Here is a 9,801-nt window from a genome sequence, read left to right as displayed (position 1 = left end):
GAAGGGTTATAATCCCTGTCAGATTTTGCCATCTGTGGAGATTTCACTTCCTGTCCCACAACTAAACAGGAAGTGAGAGGAAATACCTGCAACTTAAAAGGGAATTCTTTGGGGACCCCCAGGTCGCCATTGGAAAATGTCCCCCCTATTATTGGGGACAGCCCAAAATGTGGGATTTTCTTTTACTTTCAATGATAAATAGTAAGACAGGTCACACCCTTACCCCAATTTCGTTAGATATTCTCATGAATATCTCTGAGGGCAACCCATAACATGATGGTCATATCATTGCAAACACTAAGGAAATCACACATTGCTTGTAGCCAGGGGCCTACTTGTACCTACTTGCAGAGAAAATGGTTCAGATGTTAATGGTGTCTAGTTCAAATATTTAAATCTCATTTTCTATTCCTCTTTATGGTTGCAAAAAAGTACAAATACAATAAAGTCCCTATTCTCTGTCATCCCCTAAAAAAGCAAATCAGCTTTGGGGACAAAGCTTGCTCCTAACAGAGGCAACAGAGGTCCCTGGTTTAAACAGATCTAACAATGAATACATCAGTCAGACAATATTCAATCCTTGACATTACCAAGACCCCGTTCACATCTGGAAATTTGATCGTGGTCAAAATCATCACGATTCTGGCTGCAATTCCAAATTGCACTGCAATCATGGCAGTGTGCCATTAATTTTTAATGGCATCTCAAATGAGCTGCAGTGTTGAAGCGATTCTTGCGCAATTTAATTGCGTGGCAAACCGCATCGCACAAAGCTTGCCACCCAAAAGAAGCTCCTGCTCTTTTTGGGGCGACAAGCTTCATGAGATGGGGTTTGCCATGCGATTGTCACATAACAATCAACAATGTATTTGTGCCATTAACAATGAATGGCACAAAACCTGCATGCCACACTTTGCCAGAATTGCAGTGCGATTTTGATGTGAACAGGGCCTCATACATCTCTGGGTAGGCAGAAGTGTGCATCAATTGAAACGTGTATGGAAGTCGAAGCAACAAACAGATTTTAGCCCATAACTGGATGACATTTATTTTGCTAAGTGCATTATAAACAAATACAGGCTCTATTTATTTTATCCTTTTTGCATCTCGGAGCTCCTGACCTCCTGCAGCAGCCGCATGTGATTGTTCAGGAGGGGTTTCCTGTGTAATGAGCACTGATACATCTGCTTTGTAATATTTACCAGAAATGGATGTAACAGGATGGCAATGCAGGAAATAAACTGGATGACAGCGTTGTCACCCTATAACAGGAAGTGACATGATTACCAGGCAAGTTTAGTTTAAAAATGGTATGGCAATTTTTACATAGTTACACTGTTCCAGCATGACGTGCCACAACCATGGGATCCCCGTAGAAGTTGGAAATCACTACTACTAGAGTGATTACCACTGGCTTCAGAGTCCTGTGCCATGTAGCTGCCCTGCTGGATTCTGAACACAGGACGTTGCTCACTCAACACAGGAATCATTCAGGGAACACTTCACATTATTGCAACGAATGCAAAACGACTGGACGAGGTGGAAAGGTCATGTTCCCCACCTTGTCTAATCAGAGAACACTTTGCATTCATTAAGAAAACGCAAAGCATTCTCTGAATGGTGCCCATGCTCAATGGCCAAATTACTGTACTATGATGAGAATGCAGCAGGGCAGCCACTCAGCACAGGACTCAGAAGCTAGAAGAGATCACTGAACTATCAGTATCTACTACAGTGATTTCTAGTCTTCGAACCCTATTTCATACCCATGGGATGCTCGAATCAGACAGGCGTGTCCGTGCAGCCGCCATGTCTGCATACACTTCTATAGGCTGCTTGCACACAGCCTGGATGGATGCAAAAGCAACGGCAATCTTCTAACTGAGCCCAAATGCCGAGTTACATTGGTCCAGGCTGGGCCAATATAACAACTGGAAAAAATGCCATATCTGGAATTTCCTCTTTAACCAATTCAATACCGGGCAATTTTACACCTTCCTTCCCAGGCCAGTTTTCAGCGCTCTCACACTTTGAATGACAATTGCGCGGTCATACAACATTATTATTATTATTATTATACAGTATTTATAAAGCGCCAATAGTTCGCTCAGTGCTGTACATTACAGAGAACATGTGACAGAACAATACCAATACAATGCAAAACATGAGGTGATTGAGGGCCCTGCTCTTTCGAGCTTACAATCTAGGAGGGAGAGGATGGTGGCACAGGAGGAGATAGCTGTGGGGGATGGAGTGGTAGGAAGAGTGGAGGAGGTCGGCAAGACAACATTGTACCCAAACTAAAATTTTATCATTTTCTTCACACAACTAGAGCTTTCTTTTGGTGGTATTTAATCACCGCTGGGGTTTTTATTTTTTGCTAAAATTAACAAAAAAAGACCACAAATTTTGAAAAAAACCCCACCTTTTTCTTTGTTTCTGTTATAAAAGTTTACAAATAAATAATTGTTCTTCATAAATTTAGGCCAAGATGTATTCTGCTACATGTCTTTGGTGAAAATAACCCAAATTAGTATTTATTATTTAGTCTGTAGGAAAGTTATAGAGTTCACAAACTATGGTATAGATCTGAATATTGATCAATCCTGAAGTAGTGAGAGCCAATGTAATTTCTTGAGGTCCAAGAATGTCAGAACAGTACAGATATCCCCCAAATGACCCCTTTTTGCAAAATAGACATGTGCATGTGATTAGCTGTGACCATTCACAACTAGGCAGTAGTATACAATGGATGGCATGAATGAAGCCAGCCATTGTATACAACTGTCATGTGACCTGCTGTGATTGGTCACATGGTACCGGCAACGGGGCCGATACTCAGATCTGTCATCGGCCGTGTCCGAGGTACACGGCAGGTGACAGATCGCGCCGCTCTGCAGGAGCGCAATCTGCGCATGTGCGGGAGGACGCCATACGGCGTCCACACGGAACGCTGATGACATATGCCGCCTGCCATTCGGCCATAGGGCGGGCGGCAAATGGTTAAAAGTCGCACATTTCTTGTAACCTGTGGCTAACGCATTACAATGCATGTTTATGCATTTTGATGTGCTGCCACTGACTTCTATGGGCCTCTCAACCTACTAAAAATGCTCATGCACGCAGCATGAATGAGCATCCAGTACCTTCATAAAATTTCCCCCAGGGCTCACAACTGCTGTGTAAAGCCCCCCCTAGGAAGCATCTTGGAATTGCTTCCTATGGGGGGCCGTGTACAGCCCCCCATAGGAAGCAATTCCAAGATGCGGCTGTATGCTGGTACTTTCTTGAAGCACGTGCACAAACTGTATGCCTTGGATGAAAACCATCTGCTTTTGGGGCATTGGTCCATGCACATGCTGTAGGTAAGCACTGGCCCGTACCTGCATCTTGTATTGCTGTCTATGAATAGCTATACACAGCAACTGAGTCTTTATAGAGGTTCTGGACGCTCACGTATACTGTGTGGCCTACTTGCAAATGTGTAGATGAGCCAAAATGGAAACTACATTAACACAACAGTATGAATGGACCTTTCATCTTATGTAGCTTTCAGTCCTTGGGTTCAGATCCACATTCACTACACTCATGCAAGGTGTTTGTTCACCTGATCTATACACAATCACACTGTACCACAATGTCACTGGATCTCTCAGGAATCAATTTTGGTTTTGTGTCTTACCCAGGCCACATTCACACCGGTTATTTAGGTTGGTGGGAATTGTAGCTGCAGGAACCTCTTTGATTTCTGTTGTGGCTCTGAGGGGCTAGTTGTGTGTGCCGGCCTCATTCACTATAATGACAGGTCACCGGTGGCTGCAGCTATTCACGGCTCTCTACACAGCCAGCGATTATGTGTGGTAATCGCCACTGGATGCATTTTGTGTGCTTCCAACAGCAACCACCACCGGTAATCGCTGGCTGTGGAGGCAGCCAATATCTGCAGCACCCGGCAATATGCCTTCATAGTGAATGGGGCCGGCACCTAGCCACTCAGAGCTGCAGCAGGAATCAGAAGATTCCGGCCACTATCATTTGCGCCAGCTTAAACCGCCGGTGTGAATGTAGCCGAACTGTGCATGTACCGTGGAAAACATTGGACAAGCATAAAAGAAGAAACAGAAATAAATGATGAATATGAAGGCCCTGTTCACACCAGTACACTTTTGCCGTGTTAAAACACACCTTCAAGTGTGGCAAAAATGCATGAAAAATAGTCCCCTTTAACCATTTGCCTACTGGGCACTTTTACCCCCTTCCTGCCCAGGACAGTTTTCAGCGCTGTCACACTTTGAAGGACAATTGCGCAGTCATGCAACACTGTACCCATATGACATTTGTATTTATTTTTTTTTAGACATATAGAGCTTTCTTTTGGTGGTATTTAATCACCACTGGGGTTTATATTATTTGCTAAACAAACTATAAAAGACTGAAAATATATTTAAAAAAAAAAAGTTTTCTCTTAGGCTGGCCATACATTATACAATTACCTGCAGATTTTTGGTTTAGATTTACCAAAAACCATATAATAGGAGGACAAACCTAAACAACACTTTCAGTTGTATCCAATTAGGCAGGCCCTTGCACTACACAGTTGAAGGTAAATCTAAAGGAAATTGGGCAGAAAATCTGCAGATAATTGTATAATGTATGGCCAGCCTTAGTTTCTGTTATAAAATTTTGTAAATAAGTAATTTTTCTCCAGCACTGATGTGTGCTAATGATGCTACAGTGATGGGCACTGACAGGAAGCACTGGTGGGCACTGATAGACGCCACTGATTGGAACTGTTAGGTAGCATTGACAGGCGGCACTGAAAGGCAGCTCTGATATGTGGCATTGATGTGCACTGGTAGGCACCGATATGTTGCATTGATGGGCACTGACAGGTGGCACTGATGGGACTATACTGATCATCAGTGCCCTGATGATCAGTGTAGATGTCCCCTCTGAGGAATACCGCTTACCGTCTCTCCTCACGCGCTGTCAGAATGAGAAGAGAACTGCCATTCCCTGTTTACATGTGATCAGCTGTGATTAGACACAGCTGATCACATGACAGAGCTTGTATCATCAGCTCTTTACTGTGATCGGTGATCCACTGTGTCCCAGAAACACAGCACACCACCGATCGCCATGCACCCCCAGGGGCGCGCATGTGCAGTTAGCAAGCTGCCACCACCGCCTGCCATTTCCTTATATGACGGGCGGGAGGCAGTTAAGGGTCCATTCACATCAGATACCTTGGGCCTGCATTGAGCAGCTATTTCAGTGCAGTCCCAAAAAAGGCAAAATTTGCAGTCTCCTTCGTGCCCGGTTCACATGGCTATGTTGTGGTGATGTATGGGCATGGTGTGTTGAAAAAAAAAAGTATTGCAATCAATCAGTGCAGTGCATGCAGCAGCCAATTGCACTTTATGAACGGTCTGTATGACATGTTAAAAAAAATGCATAGGACAAAAAAAAACAAAAAAAACGGGGGGGGGGGGGGGGGGGGCAGGGGAGGGAAGTACAATACAGTGTGGCGATTGCCCCCGGACCACAGCGATGGGTGTGAATGGACACTTACAGCGGTTGTAAACCTTGGACAAGAAATATGGACAAAGCATATCCCTCTCTAGTGTGTTCTTGTGTCAATGCAGAGCACTGAGTGTCATTTTACTCTGCTGCTTCGTTCTTCTGCTATCCGCATGAACCCCTTCTGACAAGCATTCCTGCCACCTAGAGGAAAAAAAGGTGACAGGGGAGGAACCTCCAGCAGATTGCCAGCCTCAGCACTGTTCATATGAGCTGGGTGAAGAGGGACATGTCTCTTCCTTCCAATCAGCTCTCAGAGCTCTTTTCACTGAGCTCTGCAGTGTGTAATTTCAGCTTTCCGCCACCTTTTTTCTGAAATCTCAGACAAGCTTTTCAAATTCAGCACCTTGAATGAATGTAGAGAGAAGACTGCAGATTCCTTCACTGGGTTACATGCTTACAACCACTTTTCACATCATTTTGCTGCGTTTTTATACCTTGTGTGGCATATTTGATGCAATTTTAAAAAGGTGAAGAACAGCCAAAAAACTCGTTTGGCTGTACTTCTCCTGTGGAGTGTTGTTTGTTCTGCACTCCTGTGACCTGTTTTCAGCAGATGGCGGGCTATAGCCTACTATCAGCTGACGTCACAAAGCTGGTCCAGGTCCGGCACCTTATCGCATTCTAACATGGGTGTGAGCGGGCCCTAATGCCTAGTACACATGATGAGAATATTAGATGAATGATCAAGTCTTTTTCTGCATGCTAGTCTCATACCGACAATGAACAGGTTACTAGTTACGAGAATTCTCGTAAGACAGAATACAAGGTCCCGCGATGATGGAATGTATCCTTTTATTTCTGCGCATGCGCGGTCTGGGTCACGTGATTTTTTTTATTTTTATGGAAAATACTGTCCTGATTAAGTGAAAACAGTTTGTTCTGTTATTGTACGAGAAACATTTTCCATGCGTGTCCCTTTGGATAATTTTGCATGAACTGTGGTGATGGGCTCTGGAACGCCATGTACTAACGATCGGATTATTGGACGGTCGCTTCGAATGTGGTATTTTCTGTCCGATATTCTCATGGTGTGTACCAGGCATAAGACCAATGACCAGAAGGGTGTAGTGATGAGTGAGAATGTTTCATTGTAATACATGGAGTGTATCCCATCCCCAGGTATCAGGCCTCCAGTGTGAGGCATTGTAATACATGGAGTGTATCCCATCCCCAGGTATCAGGCCTCCAGTGTGAGGATAGGACACAATGCAGCCCTCCATCCTCCACAATGAGACTATGTGGGGAGGACACGGATCGCCGTCTAGTGGAGGCTAAAGGTGAAGAACAGCCAAAAATTGTTTGGCTGTACTTCTCCTGTGGAGTGTTGTTTGTTCTGCACTCCTGTGATCCGTTCTCAGCAGATGGTGGGCTATAGCCTACTATCAGCTGACGTCGCAAAGCTGATCCAGGACCGGCACCTTGCTCAGCCTCTCATTGAGCCGCTCAGAGCCTGAGCTAGCCGCTCCCTCCACAGCCCGATACGTCAGTGACCCCTGGAAGAGCAGAGTGCAGGTGACCAGAGCGGCAGGGAGAACTGAGCGATCAGCGGTGTCTGATAGCTCAGGTCTCACCCTTAGAGATAGCTGGGGACAGATACAGCATCCACCACGGCAAGTATGATTTTATAAAAACAAAAACCATAATTCTCTTTTAATGCCCACTTTGAAAATGAACTTTTCTTTATAGTCAATGGAAACACAACTTGTTATTGGAAGGGTGTTTTTTTTTTTAATTACATTTTTCCCAGGTGACCAGGGATGGAAACCATGTACAAAACACATTGTGTGTTGCATTAAAAACATGCTATTCGATTTAAAAACTGCATATCGCATTCTAACATGGGTGTGAGCAGGCCCTAATGCCTAGTACACATGATGAGAATATTGGATGAATGATTGTGTCTTTTTCTGCATGCTAGTCTCATACCGACAATGAACAGGTTACTAGTTACGAGAATCCTCGTATGACAGAATACAAGGTCCCGCGATGATGGAATGCATCCCTTTATTTCTGCGCATGCGCAGTCTGGGTCACGTGATTGTTTTTTTTTCCTTTTTATGGATACTGTCCTGATTAAGTGAAAACAGTTTGTTCCGTTATTGTACGAGAAACATTTTCCATGTGTCCCTTTGGATAATTTTGCATGAACTGTGGTGATGGGCTCTGGAACGCCATGTACTAACGATCGGATTATCGGACGATCGCTTGGCATGCAGTATTTTCCGTCTGATATTCTCGCAGGGTGTACCGGGCATAAGACCAATGACTGGAAGGATGTAGTGATGAGTGAGAATGTTTCATTGTAATACATGGAGTGTATCCCATCCCCAGGTATCAAGCCTCCAGTGTGAGGCATTGTAATACATGGTGTGTATCCCATCCCCAGGTATCAGGCCTCCAGTGTGAGGCATTGTAATACATGGAGTGTATCCCATCCCCAGGTATCAGGCCTCCAGTGTGAGGATAGGACACAATGCAGCCCTCCATCCTCCACAATGAGACTACGTGGGGAGGACACGGATCGCCGTCTAGTGGAGGCTGATGACTGCCATCCCCCCTCCCCCAGCACTCAGATTGGTCCTATAGCCGGCCTCCTATACGAACAGATGTGCAGTGTGGGGCAGCACACGGAGCACACAATGGCCGGATCCTCTCCACACATCACATCGGAGGAGGGAGCTCCGATCACACTTCATACCGACACCCGGAACACACACCATCCCCCGCCTCCCATACACATCACACGGATCGCACACAGCCGGCCTCGGATACAGCCGGCCCGGCACACAGCGCTACCTGAGGCCTGTGCGTCACCTCCTGCCGCCCCGGGGACACAGTGCTACGGGAGCAGGACGGCGGCCTCCCATCAGCGGGGTGTGAAGACTTCTCACCTGGGGCTCGCTGTACCGACACCTCCAACGATACGAAAGGGGCAGCTTCTCCCGGCAGCAGCGTGAATGGCGGTTAACAGCGGGGAGCTGCTGGAGTGGAGTGGGATGAGGGGCGGAAGTGATGTCAGGGAGACGGGAGGAAGTAGGCGGAGCGGATCACAGAGCGAAGGAGAGGGGAGTGTGTGGGAGAGGAAAGGAGAGGTTAGGGAGTGTGAGGCTGGCCGTCAATGAATGAATGAGAAAAAGGGAGGGAGGGGAGCTTCAGTGAGCCGTGTGCCGGGTATAGTGAGGTGCAGAGAGACGGTGTCTGGGTGTAATGGGGCACACCGAGCCATGTGTCGGGTGTAATGAGCCATGTGTCGGGTATAATGGGGACCAGTGAGATGTGTGCGGGATATAATGGAGTCCTGATTTGACGTCAGGTATATTGGGGTACAGTGAGCCATGTGTAAGATGTGAGGTGCGGAGAGATGTGTAATGGGGCACACTGAGCCACGTGGTGTGGATTTATTGAGGTGTAGTGAGCCATGTGTCGGGTATAATGGGGTGTAGTGAGCCATGTGTCGGTATAATGGGGTGTAGTGAGCTATGTGTCGGTATAATGGGGTGTAGTGAGCCATGTGTCAGGTATAATGGGGTGTAGTGAGCCATGTGTCGGTATAATGGGGTGTAGGGAGCCATGTGTCAGGTATAATGGGGTGTAGGGAGCCATGTGTCAGGTATAATGGGGTGTAGGGAGCCATGTGTCAGGTATAATGGGGTGTAGGGAGCCATGTGTCAGGTATAATGGGGTGTAGGGAGCCATGTGTCAGGTATAATGGGGTGTAGGGAGCCATGTGTCAGGTATAATGGGGTGTAGGGAGCCATGTGTCAGGTATAATGGGGTGTAGGGAGCCATGTGTCAGGTATAATGGGGTGTAGGGAGCCATGTGTCAGGTATAATGGGGTGTAGGGAGCCATGTGTCAGGTATAATGGGGTGTAGGGAGCCATGTGTCGGTATAATGGGGTGTAGGGAGCCATGTGTCGGTATAATGGGATGTAGTGAGCCATGTGTCAGGTATAATGGGGTGTAGTGAGCCATGTGTCGGTATAATGGGGTGTAGTGAGCTATGTGTCGAGTATAATGGGGTGTAGGGAGCCATGTGTCGTGTATAATGGGTTGCTGAGAGACGTTTTCTTGGTATAATGGGGAGCATTTAGATGTTTGCTGGGTATAATGGGGGTAAAGTGAGCCATGTGTTGGGTATAATGGGGTACAGTGAGCCATGACGTCAGGTATAATGGGGTACAGTGAGCCATGTGTTGGGTATAATGAAGTACAGTGAG

The 9,801-nt window shown here is 46.3% G+C and overlaps 1 protein-coding gene across 4 annotated transcripts in view; it reads right to left on the bottom strand.

Moving 5' to 3' along the window:
* PRRC2C (proline rich coiled-coil 2C) overlaps positions 1 to 8,603 on the bottom strand; it is a 119,356-nt gene extending 110,753 nt beyond the window's left edge. For all 4 annotated transcript variants that reach the window (XM_089671555.1, XM_089671558.1, XM_089671556.1 and 1 more), the window contains exon 1: positions 8,475 to 8,603. The gene's annotated coding sequence lies outside the window, so the exon portion shown is untranslated. The remainder of the gene's footprint in view (positions 1 to 8,474) is intronic.
* Positions 8,604 to 9,801: the final 1,198 nt, after the last annotated feature.

The sequence above is a fragment of the Staurois parvus genome, unplaced genomic scaffold (genome assembly GCF_062004578.1).
Source record: "Staurois parvus isolate SC_StPar_1 unplaced genomic scaffold, SC_StPar_1.0 ptg000106l, whole genome shotgun sequence".
Lineage (NCBI taxonomy): Eukaryota > Metazoa > Chordata > Amphibia > Anura > Ranidae > Staurois > Staurois parvus.
This window is presented reverse-complemented; position numbering and strand designations above follow the sequence as displayed.